The sequence below is a fragment of the Vespa velutina genome, chromosome 20, assembly GCF_912470025.1.
Source record: "Vespa velutina chromosome 20, iVesVel2.1, whole genome shotgun sequence".
Classification (NCBI taxonomy): Eukaryota; Metazoa; Arthropoda; class Insecta; order Hymenoptera; family Vespidae; genus Vespa; species Vespa velutina.
The window spans coordinates 466,714-479,632 of NC_062207.1; the positions used below are offsets into that span (position 1 = coordinate 466,714).

Sequence of the window (12,919 nt, forward strand, 5' to 3'; positions counted from 1 at the left end):
TGCCGATCAGGAAACAAGTTCAAGCCACAAATTATTGTAGATTACAACAGAGGAAAGGCAGCTGTCGATTTATCCGACCAAATGAACTCCTACAACAATCCGTTACACAAATCCACAAAATGGCATAGAAAACTAGCCTTCGAACTATTATTGAATACTATGGTTGTAAATAGTTACATTCTATACAAAGATATTACGAAGTAGAAAATCAGCAGTACAGAATTCCGGAAGAAATTAGCAGTATATCTTACAAATTGTGAAAAAGAAGACATTCCATCGGACAATATTGCAAGAAGGTCTAAAAAATAACACCAACTCCAAAGAAAACCTGGAAATGTTTCTAAGTACGAAGATATTGTAAATCATGTTACGATAAAAATGTAACAATAGATAGTAAAGAAATTGCCAGGAAAGAAACTAAGTGAGTTGTGATATTTTGTAATACCTCTAAAGGAGAACCGTTTTTATGTTTATCGTGCTTCAATGAAATCCACTAATCTTGTAATGTGTCAAACTTAAGTAAATTGTGAATAAATTTTCTGCAATTCCATAAAACAATGTAAATTTTATATAGTTCTATATCATGTTATACGCTGTTAGCCAGCGGTGGTTGACGCGGCCTAAATGTAATTTCAGTGTCAGGCACTACTGGCTGACGCGGCCTAAACAGGAAGTCCAGTGTCAGCCACCGATGGCTGACGTGGCGCTCAACGTGTTAAACCAGACTGCTCTCCACTATAATCATCTGTATAATTTATAATAAATGGTTCAAAATTTATTATTGCTGTATTTACCATCGTCTTGCTTTTATATATTTATTAAGTTTTTCCATTAACAGAGTGTTATCGTCACTAAACTAAACTGTACATCGCTGTCACTGTTACTGATTTCACTATTACTAATAATTCCATCAAAATTGTCGACCCATAATTACTATACGCAAATCCAAATGAAAACTGATGAAATATATGCGAGAATCATCGAACAAAAGAACATTGCATTTCAAACATTGAAAAAGTGGTACTCGAAATATCTCGTCCAAAGCGTATGCCTAATAACATCGCATAGTCAAATATCTCGTTCAGAGCGTGTCATAAGAGACATTGAGTCGCGAGATTTCTCGTCTACGATTGTAAAGTGGTTATCGAAATTTTATTGCAGAAAACTAATAATAATAACAAATAGTATCAAGTTATTAATTAATGATTTTTAAGTTTTATGTAATAATTGTCGATATAGAAATTTGTTTAAAATGTTTGCAAATACATATATGCGAGAACACGACACACACACACACACACACACACACACATAGATAGACAGACAAAGAAATATAAAGAACTTTGTAGAATAGTTAAATAATACGAAGAATGAAAATTTTTGCGTACTTTCGATACCATTTGATTGAGATTATATACTGTAGCGAGCATATAAATAAGAAAAATGTTTTTACAAACTTAAACAATCTGTCCTTGCATAAAAAATAATAATACATATAAAATTTTCGGAATGTATACATTCTAAGCTACAATTTGATATAGAATACATCTAAAGTTGCTGTTTGACTTCTACGACGGTAAGTAGTGCGTAACAGCACATTTTTTTCGCGAAGCGAGCACATAAATAAAAAAATGTCTTATTACTATTAGTTGTAAGAAATACTTCGTACTGTGAATGTCTCCAATTCGTTCAAGTGGAAATAATTAATTTGCATTTGTTTATTTTTCATTTCCTGCTTTATAATTATGGATGAATAGCTCGTTGCACTTAACATGCGACGAAAAATTCTGCAATTGCATAAACAAAATTTAAAATTTTGTGACATTTCAAATCGTTTGGATATTCCTATTACTGCTTATCACCAAGTTTAGAAGCAAAAAGATGACAATGACTACTATTCTAACAAGGTGCAAGCCCTTAGACCAAGGAAAACAACGCCTCGCATTAATCGTTTAATTCATCGGCTCTCAGAAAAGTATCGTTTCAAAACTGCAGTCGAAATTCATTCTGACATTTTAGCATATACTACATGCAAAAATTAGTTCTCACACTGTACACTGTTTTCACATTGTTCGAATGAGTTTGGGTCAAAAGTATGTGTTACCCGTAAAAAACCACTTATAAGTTTAAAAAATCAGAAAAGAAGGTTACACTTCGTTAAAAAGTACATTGACTGGACACCAGAGCAATGGTACATAATCATTTTTGCTGATGAATAAAATTTTAATCAATTCGGTTGGGATGGGAAAACATGTTCGGCGAAAAATAGGCGAACAACTCAATGAAAGATGCCTATAACTAATCGTTAAAGGAATCGGTAATTCCGTAATGGTTTGAAACGGGATGACTATGAATAGTCATAGTCCAATTTGTCGAATAGAAACAATTATAAATCATATTGATTATTTCAACTGATAAGGCGTCGTATATTTTTATTCCCTCATAAAACACTTTTTGCGCAGTCTTTGTTTTACAATATTGTACAGCAATGTCTCCAGCTTGTCATGTGTATCTTCTTCCGTTTTCATTACCTACTATGGGTGTCCCATAAGTTTTTTCCGCGCCACGCTATGTATGACGTCGAGCCAGCTATGTTAGTAAATATGTAGGTTTATCTGTTGTCCGTTTATGGCATCAATTTCATTCGTTTCACAGCTCTTTCAAAATTTGTTTCGTCGGTGACAAAGTCTTTTTCGAAATCTTTTTCTACGTCGTTCAATATGGATAGCCAAAAGAAGCATTTGCGGCATGTTATGCTTCATTGCTTTAAAAAAGATAATAATGCAAAGGATACTGCAGACGAGATTTGCACCGTTTGTGGGAGTGGTACTATAACTATTAGAACCTTCCGCAATTGATTTAAGAAATTTAGAGCTGGCAATTTTGATTTGATAGATGAAGATCGCAGCGGCTGCCCAGCAACGACGGATATGGACTTCATCAAGAGTATGCTCGCTGAAAATCTGTGATATAGCGTACGCGAGATAATGGATGCCACTAACATTCCCAAGACAACGGTACATAATCATTTAATCAAAATAGGATATGTGAATCGGTATGAAGTTTGAGTTCCACGCCAATTGACGGAGATCGATCTTATGAACTGCATCTCTACGTGCGATTTGCTTCTTCAGCAACATGTAAAAAATCCTTTTTTAAAGAGGCTTGTCACTGGAGACGAGACTTGGATTATATATCAAAATGTGCATCGAAAACGCACTTGGTCTAAGAAAGATCGACCTTCAACTGTTGCGAAGCCTGGATTTCATCCGAAGAAAGTTCTTTTGTGCATTTGGTGGGACTGGAAAGTGTACTACAAGCTCCTTCCACAAGATGAAACGATCAATTCTGCAAAATATTGCAATCAACTCGATAAATTGAAAGCCAATAAATGAAACGGATAACTGAAAAACGGCCAAAATTGGTGAACCAACGAGGTGTTGTTTTTCATCACGACAACGCAAGATCGCATGTTGCGCTGGCCGTAAGGCAAAAACTCTTACAGTTTGATTGGGATGTTCTATCTCATCCTCCGTACTCCTCAAATCTTGCCCCATCCGATTATTACTTGTTTCTCTCGTTAAAAAATTATCTCCGTAATAAATGTCACAAATTCGAAAGCGAAATAAAAACGCACCTCGATGAATATTTTGCAAGTAAGTCTCAACTTTGGAAAGAGGTATAATGAGGCTTACTGAAAGACGGAAGAAGGTAATAGAGTAAAACGGTTCGTATATAACACAGTAAATCAAACTTAAACAACAAATATCGTCTATTGATTTCGCATAAGAAAAAAGGAAAAAACTTATGTGGCACCCTATATTTCTAATTTATTATTTAATTGTCTAGTTAATAAATTCCTTATTATCTTAAAAAAAATATATATATATATATTATATATATACATTATATATAAACTGCAACGTTTGCAACATATGTTCCACTTTGGTGTTGCATTCCAACACAACTCTCATTGCCAGATTTTGTGCTATTTGCAACTTATCCAATTGTGTCTCTTCCATATCCATTAGCAATGCTGCACAATATTCGAAATGCGGCGTTGTGATGGATTTATATATAGTACATCTTGCATATACTCTTATATAATTGCCTATTTGTAAAACTAATTTTCTTTTTAAATATATAATCACAATGATCCTTAAATCTAAGCTTACCATCTATAATGATGGTAAGCTTACTCCTAAATATTTTATTTTCTCTATATGTTCTATCTCGATTTCATCTATGAATTTCAAAATAGTGTTCCCTTTAAATTCTTTTCTTACACTCCTAACTATTATGTATTTTGTCTTTTCTGAGTTCATTTTTAATTTATTCACATTCTCCAACTATGTTAAACACCTTGTTTATTTCCAACTCTAATTGCATACTACTTTCTCTAGTGATATATATTAATATATCGTCCGTAAACATTTTTATATTACATCTTTCGGGGCATATTGTAATTATATCATTTATATACAGAATAAGCAATAAGGGTCCCAATACAAATCCTTATGTCACTTTGTGTTCAGTGATAATTCAGACAACTTATTGTAGAAACAAACCTGCTCTAAGATCTAAACCATTCTAGAACAATCCCTTTCATTCCTTATTGATACAGTTTTTCTATTAACCTTTTTCTGTACACTATTTTAAATGTTCGCTTAATATCTATAAAAACTACCATTTTACCCTCGCTAATTACTAATTTCCATTCGTTAATATCTGTTTATATTGCCGTTTTGCCGGAATATTGTTTTCTAAAATCTGATTGGTGTTCCGTTATATCTTTAAGTTCCAAATATCTTTCAACTTGTTTTTTAACACGTTGAGTGCCGCGTCAGTCACCGGTGACTGACACTGAACTTTCTGTATAGGCCGCATCAGTCACTGGTGATTGACAGTGTAAAATATGATATAAAACTAAAAAATTTATATCATTTTAAGTAATTACTGAACATTTATTTAAAATACATCATTTTTATTTATTACAGGATTATATTATTAATGCATTTTAATGGATTTTATTGAAACAGAGTAAACATAAAAACGGTTATCCTTCGCAGGTATCACAAAATGTGACAACTTGTTTAGTCATTTTTCTGACCATTGCTCTACCATATTGTGTCGCATTTTTGTCATAACATGATTTACAATATTTTCGCACTGCAGAGACTTCTCAAGGTTTTTTTTTCATGTTGGTGTCGGTGTTTTTTAGAAGCTGTTGCAATACTGCCAGATGGAGGTGTCTTCTTCTCGGCAACTTATAAGGTGTACTGCTAATGTTTTCTAGAATTCAGTAATACTGATATTCTTCTTCGTGATATCTTTATATAATATATAACTATTTAGAACTGTAGTTCTAATATACAATAACAGTTTAAATGCTAGCTTTCCGTACCATTTCAGGGACCTGCATAGTGGATTATTGTAGGCATTCGTTTGATCGGATAAGTCGACAGCTGCCTTTCCTCTATTATAGTGCTCGTTGTTTCCTCCTTGATTTGAACGGAATGTTCCTATTAAGTGAATATTTTTATTGATTAATTTTTCTGTTGATTCCAAGCTTGTATGCCAGTTCTCAGTGTATAGCGTGTGTCCCTTATCGAATAAATCTCTGCGAAGAGACATTACGATGTTAGTGGGCGTAGTGTTTTCTCTTTCTAAATTTTTCCCTGCGTATACACGAAGAGCATACGTATAACCGGATTCACAGTACAACTTAAATATTTTGATTCTATATTTATGGCTCTTTTGTTTTAAATATTGGCTAAATATAATGCGGCCATGAAACGGAGTCAAGGATTCATCAATATATATGTCCTTAGTTGGATTGTAGTATTTTCGAAAATTTACTTCTAAAGTGTCTATAACTGTTTGTATTTTGAACAAACGATTGAAACCATTACAGTTTCTGTATCTACAAAATGTAGCATCCTCAATAACAGTTCAAATCTGTTTCTGGACATAATTTTTTTCGGAAACGTTTGCATATACACAGGATCATTCGACCAATATAGATATATGGCTGGTAGTTTCACTAATCCCATTCATAGAATTAGCCAAAAAATCTCTTTATTTCACTTTTATTTGTCATTGACCACTTTGCCAAGCGCCGCGTGCATCCACCTTTTAACTGCTGTGATACAAATACGTTTGTTTGTTCGGCAATTTCCTTGAACAATTTATCCAGCACAAGTAATTCATAGCAGTAATTCAATAGAAGTAATTCATATAATCTTTATATATCTTTTCTTTTAATTGTATTGCAACACACCAACAATTCGTCATCAATCTTTTTTTCATTATTATTTCATATTCAACATCGTTTTTTATATATAAAATTATTCCCCCTGTATTTCTATTTTCTGAGTCACATCTAATCACACTAAAATGGCACATTCACCTCATTATCTTCAATTTCAACAATCAATCTAGTTTCAGATAGTGCTATAATTTCTCACTCTTTTGTTATTCTTTAGGCTTTATTACAATTATGTTTTCCTTCTTCTTCTCTTTTACTGTTTCAGAATAACTGCGCTGGGCTGACATTGCATTCCACATCTTTATTATTTCTTCTATTTCTGTCTTAAAGTCCTCCAATTCCTCTGTAACAATACTTGATTGATTTTTATTTCGTTTTTATTGATCATCTCCTCCTTAATTTTTCTGCAATCTATCTTAGTCTCCGTTCCAGTATCTTCTATATGTATTTCCTTTTTAATTGGCATTCTCCGTTCTTTATCTATTCCAACTTCTTCTATACTAATATTTTTTATAATAAATATTATATATATACCCGAACAACTGATAAATTCATTTACTAAATTGTAGACTTTACGAAGTTTATGGCAACTTTGATGGAAAAGTTTCTCACATGATATACAATTAATCAGCTATTATTTCTTTTTTCTTTTTTGCATTGTTTACATATATTCTTCCTGTTTCGCAAGAAATCCATTTCATTTAATCAATATTTATGACCTTATCAATTTAATCACCATAATTGCCGACACCAGCATCAGCGTCGCGCGATGAATCTGTAAGACAAATTTTCAAATTTTAAATACCCAACTAAAAATTTTGTTTATTCTGCACTAAACACTTATGTTTATCACTATAAAACATCCACAAAGCTTCTTCACCATTAGTTTTTTATACGTAATGCTTCTAAAAACTCAGATCAGTATTTTCCATTTAAAAATCACCTTAATTATGGAATATCTTTCTGCTTGTACTACACAACCGCTAACCATCATTAGAACGAAAGAAAGAAAGAGAGAGAGAGAGAGAGAGAGAGAGAGAAAACAAGAAAAAAGAGTATAAAAAAATTGAACAAGTTGAAAAAGGAAATAGAAAGAGAAAAAAGAATAAAAAAAGAAATAAAACAATTATAATTATAAATAAGTATAATGACGTACTAAATAATAAAATAAAATAAAATAAAGTAAAATATGGATAGAATAAAATAACAATATCAAAAAATAATTTGAATAACTGAATGATGAACATCAATTATGGAAATATACTTCTCTTTTTTATTACAATAATAAAAACTTATAAGTGTATCCAAAGTGCCATAAACCCCGATACATATACATATATATGTATATAAAGCCCAATATATATACATATATGTAGGTATTGTACAATATACGAGCATTGAACATTAAATAATAAATATTAAATATTAAATATAAAAGATAAAAAAATTCAAGAGAATGAGAGAGTCCATTATTTCTCTCTCTCCCCCCCTCCCCCCTTCCTCCCCCCTCCCCGTTATCGACAATAAGACAATTTCGTTATAAGTAATTCTTTCTGTTCTAACCACGATGATTTCGATCGTAACTAACCATTTTACACAAAAAAAAAATTATCACATAAAGTATTCATATAAGAGCAATTTACTTCCTACAGTTTACAAATATTTTCCTTTAAAAGTAATAAAATTTCTAAGGTAACTTAAAACTACGATAGAAGTAAACCAGTAAGGAACCAAGTAACCAAACAATTAAATAACCATATAACCAAGTAACTGAACAACCAAGATAACAAACAAGCAAGCAACCAAGCAAACAAGTGAGCGAACAAGCAAGCAGTAGTAAGCAGTCACGAAATTCAACCCATAATATTTCTCCCTTGTTCCAGCGTAATAGCAATAGTGTTAATAGATCTATCTTACAAGTGACCTTGTAGCTAAGATGAACGAGGAACACAAAATGTACGTGAATCTAAAGAAAAAGAAAGAAAGAAAGAATGAAAGAGAGAGAATGAGAAGGAAGCTAAAAGAGCTGCAAGGATTGTTCTGGCTGGTACGCAAGAGCCAAAGAAAATGCGGGACGTAATACCAAATTACACGATGCTGAACATGCCGCTAGTAGGAACTCAGAAACAATTAGTTTTCAAATGGTTGCACGTTAACACTGCATGCATGGAAAGAACAGAGATAATGAAAATAGTAAAAAATAAAAATGGCAAAAAAATTGCACCAAAGAATAGGAGTGCAATATTTTTATTTCAAACAAGGAATCTCATATAGTATATAACTACGTAAGATTTCATCAAAACTATTGATCAGGAAGAAGAAAAAGAAAAAGAAGAGAAAGGAAAGAGTTAATTGACAGTGACAATGACGATGGTGAGCAGTGGTGGTGGCTGTAGTCGAAAAAATGGCAACGCGTAGTGCAGGGCCTAGGAGACCAAACGCAAGAATTAGAAGACGCGCAAAGGAAATTACTTAATTTTGAATCTCAACAAACAAGCATTATGCGCACGCGAAGACGCGATGAGGCGCGAATCGGAACGAACGAAAATAGAAACGGATCCTCTCATCTTCATGACGCAGGAAATTCTTGTCATGAGGAACGAGACTCGCTCAAAATCCGATCAATATTCAATCAACGAAGCGTTAGAGATGATACCGCGTTTTGACGGGAAAAATATGCCTCTTATGTCATTCATCAAGGAATGCAAAAGAGCTCATCAAATGATACCGGTTTATCCAGAGTTGTTCACCAAAGCTGCTATCCGAAAAATACACGATACGTCGTAGCGCGCTATAGAAAAACTAGAATTTCGTAACATGAATACGCTATGTAATCGACTTCGACAAATGCTACGACAAATTTTCGACTACGACTAGGATCCGTACACTCGCAGGAGTTCTACAGCTTAGGAATATTCTAATACGCGAAAACGAACATATGATAGATTATATCGGTAGAGTAAGGGATCTACACGAAACATAGACTTAAAATCATTAAATGCGGAACAAATCAAAACAGATCATAAGAGAATCACTAGAGTTATTCCATCTACTGGGAGACAAACTCACCTATACCAATACGATAACGCATAAGATAGAAACGGTAGATTCGACGCCAGTCTCCGTTAGACAGTATCGATTCCCTCCCGTTCACAAAGAAGAAATAAACAAACAGATAAGCGAACTCTTAGGGAATGAAGTCATTCAGCACTCGACGTCACTCTACAATTCTCCTCTGTAGATCGTTCCAAAGAAAGCAGGCGCCGATGGAAAGAAACGATGGCGATTAGTAATCGACTACAGAATGTTAAATGAACAAACAGCCAAAGATAGCTATCCTTTACCCAACATCATGGAAATATTAGATCAGTTAGGAAGCGCAAAATACTTCAGCACGTTTGATTTGGAATCCGAATTCCATCAGATCGCAATGAGGTAAGGAAGATGCTCCGAAAACGGCTTTCTCGACTCCTTACGGTTATTATGAATTTACACGAATGCCTTTCGGTTTAAAGAACGCTCCTTCCATATTCCAAAGACTAATGAACTCAATTCTCACGGGACTGCAAGGAAATGAGCTCTTTGTTTACTTAGACGACATAGTTATGTACTCCAGCTCTTTATCAGAACACATTATTAAATATTGAAAATTATGCGATCGACTGAAAACCGCAGTATTAAAGCTACAACCCGAGAAGTGCAACTTTCTCAGGAAAGAAGTAACGTACTTAGGGCATATAAGTTCGGACGATGTGAAACCCGATTCAGGAAAGATAAGAGCAGTAAAAGAATTCCCTGTACCACGCTCAGCTAAGAACATTAAGTAGTTTTTTAATTGAAGATGATCTATTACGAGACCGTGTCAATAATAATGCCGTAGATAAATTCTGCTGTTAGTAAAAAGCAATCACTAAATAAATATTAGTTTGTACTTTTCTATAATGGTTTAAAAAAAAAATAGAGAATTAATTTAATAAAAATAATAAAAACAAGTTATCATTTAATCATTCAGTTAAATGTTATACATAATAAGTCAGAATAAATATAATAAACATTAATAAGGACATTAACAATAACAATAATGGCAATAATTAAATTAAGTTCATGATTTTTGTTAAGATAAAATGTTATGCAAACTAATTCTTTATGTTGTTTGAAATAAATAAATAAAGTTATGTTCCTTTATTAGAATAATTACTAGTTATGAGAATGAAACAAATTAAATCCACCCTTAGTTACGTCATTGAACGCTACGAAATTCGACGAATAAATTCCAAGAACGATTATTGTCGTAAATATTATTACCACTTTTATTCAGTAATTAACCACCTAACAAATTTTGCCAATAGTATGCTAATTAACTGCAATCATTGTCGTGAGATTATTATTTTTCATTATATTTTAAGATGATCATTGTCATAAGTATTTTAATGTTTTAAAATTATTTTATGTTCGATATATATCGAAAATATCGATTCCAAAAATTTTAAAAAATTGAAGTCACAAAGAATATATTATGATAAATAATGCTATAGTATTAAAAACACGTGTCGAACATATCATTTCATAAAATCCTAACAAATAAAACTGTGAAAAACCTATTATAATAAATCACGCCGTAACGTTCATGCTATTTATCGAATGTATCGATTTTGAAACTTTTACCGAAGTAAACCTATAGGAAACATATTATAATAAATTCCTGATATTTATAGAATATTCCTGATATATATAGAATAGTCAAATCCGAGAACTCTAACAAGTGAAGCTACAGGAAAGGTATTACAAGTCGCACCGTAACGACTTCGACGTATCTTCGATGTAATTTTTGCCAACAACATTATAAAAAAGCGTATAACAATACAAATTATGAATTTTTTAATGAATAAAACCTATAAAAAAGATAGTGCAATAAATCGCACTGTAGCGACTTCGATATATCGAACATCTTAATTCTAAGAACTGAGTGAGCGAAAAATGAGCAAGGGTATGAATCATACGCATGCTGCATGTTAGAATGTATCACGAAACGATACTTATCGTTTTGATTCTAAGAAGCATTAACAAGCATCAGTATACTTCTAAAAGACGCAACAAAATTGCTAATACGGGACAAGCCTATTAATTTTATTTAAAAATAAAATAATTCTTTGAAACACCAGATAATTGTGTTAGATTCAAAATAATACATTTTTTTTATAATAACAAACTATTAAATTCAAGCGTTATTGTTCTATTTTATAGTAGCACCAATGAACTAATTATTGATTTTATTATATTTTCATTTGGAATATTTCTATAGCGCAATATAAAAATGTATTCATGACTCTATTTCTTAGAAGCATGGGAATTCAATATAATTTTCAAGGATAATGCGAAACTCATTACTTTATTAGAAGATGCGTGCATAGACACACGTCCAGGAATGTAACTGCGTTGCGATTTTTTGCCCTTGGCAGAACGAGCGCACGAGCGAACTCGCGCTTGTAAAATATATGTCATGACACGCCCGTGCAAAGGAGTTAAACGCCTAAAGTTTATCGATATAAAAATTCGATCTCCGGAGCAGCGAAGCGGTAGAGTATCAAAAGAAGAGTATTAGTTAATAGATTTCGAGAGACATAGACAGGCAGTATTACAATTTCGTCAGTTTTTTCAATTCCTAATGTTGCGCCGTGAGGACGCAACTACGAGAGCGTTTTTAGATACACGTCTCGCACCTGACCAGCGATGATAGTTGATTTGCACGGAAAATATCCCCCGTCTCTTCCTTGTCATCTGAGCTATAGACATATTGGTTGCGATGAATAAGATCGACGGCACTAGGCTAGGATATCTTTGAAGGCCGTCAGCAAAATACCGCTCGCCGCATTCCCGCAAATTAATAAGAGAACGCGTGTTCTTTTAAAGGATCCCGTGAGATTCGCAAGGTAGATATCAAATATTGTGCGCGTTGAAGTTATCACCGTATATTTTAATGAAATAAGTTACAATTGTTTTTGTGTTTCGTGTAATGTGTAGTTCGTTGTACTGGCTGTTTCTGAATAAGACTTGAGAGCTTAGAAGTGGTAAGTCTGAAAGATGTAACTTGACTGACTTTTTTGGCGTATTTAGAACTATCCACGAAGACTGTAATGAGATTAGAAAAGGAAATAAAAATTGGTCGGGGATAGTTCATTGAAATGTTTAAACATAATTTATTCTAGTGCTCGTGTAGATTAGAGAATGTCAATCGATATTTCGAAGCTATAAGCCAGATAATCCTTGCCTTATCGCGCCTAGGTGTCTATTTTCACTATTTACTGGCCATGTGTTTTTTATCTATGCATTTTGTTATCTAATATCCAATAGGTTTCCAAGAGGGAATATTTCTAATGGTGATATATGATCCTTAAGAGAAAGTACCGTGAACAATGCCACATCTTCAAATAAATGAAATTAAATATTTAAAAATACAATAATTTAATACTTATAAATAATAAAAAAAATTATTATAATAATAGCATATTAATGTTTTTTCGCTACAGTCAAATTTTTTTGTTGTATTTCGAAATATGGATAACATAGCTATATCTTAGAAAATGTGAAATGTTTATGTAGAATAAAATCTAAACAAATTCTAAAAAATAAAAAAAATATAAAATTCTATCT

The 12,919-nt window shown here is 32.6% G+C and overlaps 1 pseudogene; it reads left to right on the forward strand.

The window, feature by feature from the left end:
- Window positions 1-2,720: 2,720 nt before the first annotated feature.
- On the forward strand, window positions 2,721-3,395 carry LOC124956170 (annotated as a pseudogene).
- The last annotated feature ends 9,524 nt before the right edge of the window (window positions 3,396-12,919 follow it).